Raw genomic sequence first — 3735 nt, forward strand, 5'->3', positions numbered from 1 at the left:
GGAAAGCAGGAGCAAAGCTTGTTACTTTGGGCAGTGTCTAATGCAGTCAAGTAAAAATGAAACTTCTTTTATAAAAGCATTCGCATGCCTACGATGATGAACACGCAAGTAGAGGATTTTGATCTTGTTCTGGTGACCTCTGAAAAGCTCAAATTCAAAGGCAGGGAGGTCTAACTTCCAGGGACGCTGACTGCTATCTCAAGATAAGATTAATTAAAAGCTGGGAGTGTGCGTGGAGTTCTTCCTGAACTGTCGGATCTCAAGACGCTAGAGATGGAAGGGATTTTAAATGTGCGGTCCTGCTCCCTCCTCCTGCGGGATTCTTTGATCTCTTCTCAGCTTCCTCCATGGCTCAGTGTTTTCACATGATCTCCTAGGTTGAGGTAAACTCTGCTGTGAGAAAATATAGACCTGTCTTGCCAGAGCACAGTGATTATTTCCACCCCAGAGACAGAAGGGCAGGTCTGTGGGCACAGCCTTCAGACTGTCTTCCATGCGTGAGGGAGAAGCCAGGTTTGGACAGGATCCTGTGATCAGAGGACACAAGAATTCTAGAGAATTTTGGAAGATGAGAGTGGCGACTGAATCATTTTTGAATGTACCTCAATCTCCATATAAAAACAAACAGAGCGAATATATAACAAAATGAAAAACAAAATCACATGGGATCCTCATGAGTCTCACATTATAAACTACGGGGACAAAGCAGCAGCTGCCCCAAAGGTATCAATACCTGCGTGTGAGGAAGAAAGCAAGCAACGGGGTATCTGATAGACCTGAGCACAGGAGACCCCAACGCAGGCAGTAGGTACTTCTGGAAGACACATGACCCAGTCTGAGAGTGGCAGCTGAACCCAGGAGGCATTTTTGCCCAAGTCACTGCTGGCAGAGTGTAAGAGGTCCAGAGAGAGGGTGCAGGGACCAGAGGACCCTTTCTGAATGGGATTAGTGCCCTTTTGAAAGGGACCCCAGAGAGCTCTCTTGTCCCTTTTCCACCAGGGGAGGACACGAGGAGAAATTGGCAGTTTGCCACCTGAAATAGGGCCATTTCTAGAACCAAGCCATGCTGGCACCCTAATCTCAGACTTCTAGCCTCCAGAACCATAAAAAAATAAATTTCTCTTGTTTATAAGCCATCCGGTCTATGGTACTTTGTTATAGCAGCCTGAACTGACCGACAGTTCTTCCCTCAAAAGTGAAGATCATGATCACTTTTGGTGGGAGGGTTGACTGGATGGAATCCATGGGTGGGTTTCTGGGATTTGTGTGATTTTCTATAACTGCCTTTTATTTTCCTATAAACAGATAATAGAAAGAAAGCTAGAACAAGGGGACCTCAGGTCCCAGCTCATACTGAACACTAATACGAAAGCCAACATAATTCTTGCTCACATCTGTTGAACACGTACCTGTGCAAGGTGCCATGCTTGTTCATGAAAGGTTTTGTGCTCCAAGTCTAGAGTCAAGTGGCTTGCTTAGTTTTCTTTACAAGCTGTGTGACTTTGGGCAAGTACCTAATTCTCTTTGAGCCTCTGTATTCTCCTCTGTAGAGTGGGATATTAGTAGTATATCTCTCATAAGGCTGTTGGAATAAGTGAGGTTTGCATGAAAAGCCCCTAAAACAGTGTCTAACTCATAGTATATTCTCAATCAATTGTAATCATTGCCACGTCCCTGTTTCTACTCTCACATTATGGGTGAAAAAAATGAAGGCTCAGAGAGGTTAAGCTGCAGAATTCTTCAGCGTTGAAGCTATGCTCTCAATCTTCCCCTTCTGCCTTCCCGACTCATTAACTTCCTTCAAAAGAAAGATAGTGAAATGGCAAATGACAGTGACCTGGCCTGGTTCCACAGCTGTTTTGAAGGATATCTAGGGTCTCACTTCCTCCCTTGCCCCCAACATATGATGATGCAATTTCACTATCAGAGAGAGAATCCAGCCATGCTGTCCACGGGAGGGCTGCCTGAGGCATTCTTGGAAGAGGGAGTATGGGCGGGAAGGATGCATGGTCATGTGGCTCCTTCAGGGGAGGCATAAACAAGTCCCTAATCTCAGAGGGGTCTAGGAGTCCAGCGAGGCAGCTGGCTGGATGCGTGACACACATCATGCTGAGAGAGGAAATAAGTGGTGTTTCTCTGAGCTGAAGTTTAAGCGTAAACAAGGAGCAAATAGTTTTTGTGATAATTACCAAATATTAGAAATGTATTGTTCCTTACTCACTCTCAGGACACTTCTAGGAGCTCCAGCTGTGCTAATAATGTTATGTGCACCACCTCCAGGGCCAGAAGTATTGTTCCACGACAAAGGCTCTTCATCTGTGTTTGTTCTTGTTTTCCATCAACACTTGAAATCTAGTTTACCTAGGTTTTCTTGGGACTCTGTGTTTTGTTTGGAAGCTAAGAGGAATGAAAACAAAAACAAAAACAAAAACATTTACAGTTAAGATCGTAGACAAGGTTTCCATCTATCTAAAGGGGAAGTAATGCAGTCGGCTCTCGGTATCCATGGAGGATTGGTTCCAGGACCCTCTTCAGATATTAAAATCCTCAAGTGCTCAAGCCCCTGATATAAAATGGCATAGTATTTGCATATAACCTATAAGTGCATATAGGCTACAGCGGGGAATGCCTACAGGTTACTTCATTTGCATGAACTCTGTGTCATGCTCAGTGCATGGAAAATTTAAGTTTTTTGCTTTGGGGAACTTTCTGGGATTATTTTGTCTAAAATTTTCCAACTGCGGTTGGTTGAATCCATGGATGTGGAACCTGTGGATACAGAGAGCTGACTGCATTTACCTCCTGATAGGACTGATGTGAAGATGACTGAGGGAACATATATAAAAAGCCTAGCAGAGAGCTTGGCACGCAGTAGGCGCCATAAATGAAGGTGCATCCCCAAATCCCATGCCAGTACACCTTGAAAACAAGAGCCAAAGTGGCAGATATGTGGCACACAACCTTTTTCCAATACGGTATCCATGGTAGCAATTATTAATTGATCACAATATTCTTTCCTGCTTGTATTAGTCTACTATTGCTGCAGTAGCAAATTACCACAAATTTAATAGATTAAAACAATGCAACTTTATTATTTTACAGTCTGTAGGTTTGAAGTCCAAAATAGGTCTCAATGGGCTAACATCAAAGTTTTGGCAGGGTTGCTTTTCTTTTTGGAAATTCAAGGAGGGAATCCATTTCCTTGTCTTTTCCAGCTTCTAGAGGCCAATGTCTGGTTCATGGACACAGAGCCCCTTATATCTCGGTCCCAGCAACAAGACGCCAAATCCTTCCCAGGCTGCCATCCTACTCTGATCACAGCCAGGAATTGTTCTCCACTTTTATAGACTCATGCGACGAGAGTGGGCCCACCAGATAATCCAGGGTTATCTTCCCATCCCAAGATCCGTAACCTTAATCAATCTGCAAAGTCCGTTTTGCCATGCAAGGCAACATATGCACGTGTTCTGGGGATCAGGGTGTGGACATCTTTGGGGGTCATTATTCTCCCTACCACACGTCTCAGTGCAGAGCTCCAGGCAGCCGCTGCCAGTAGATCACTTGACCTGTGAGATCAAATCTGTTTGGTCTGTGAGATCAAAGCTATACCTACTTTGGAGATTCATCAGGAAAGGACTAAATAAATAAATAAATACATACATACATACATACATACATACATACATACATACATACATACATACATGCAAGCCAGTCAAGGGATAACTGGAATCA

At 43.9% G+C, this 3735-nt stretch overlaps 1 long non-coding RNA gene across 2 annotated transcripts in view; it reads right to left on the minus strand.

Annotated features, from left to right (window-relative positions):
* The window catches only part of LOC105289902, a 101789-nt gene that overhangs the window by 88676 nt on the left and 9378 nt on the right, over nt 1-3735 (minus strand). For both annotated transcript variants that reach the window (XR_002779520.1, XR_895705.2), the window contains exon 2: nt 2218-2397. This is a non-coding gene — a long non-coding RNA (uncharacterized LOC105289902). The remainder of the gene's footprint in view (nt 1-2217; nt 2398-3735) is intronic.

This window comes from Pteropus vampyrus, unplaced genomic scaffold (assembly GCF_000151845.1).
Source record: "Pteropus vampyrus isolate Shadow unplaced genomic scaffold, Pvam_2.0 Scaffold30, whole genome shotgun sequence".
In the NCBI taxonomy this organism is placed as follows: domain Eukaryota; kingdom Metazoa; phylum Chordata; class Mammalia; order Chiroptera; family Pteropodidae; genus Pteropus; species Pteropus vampyrus.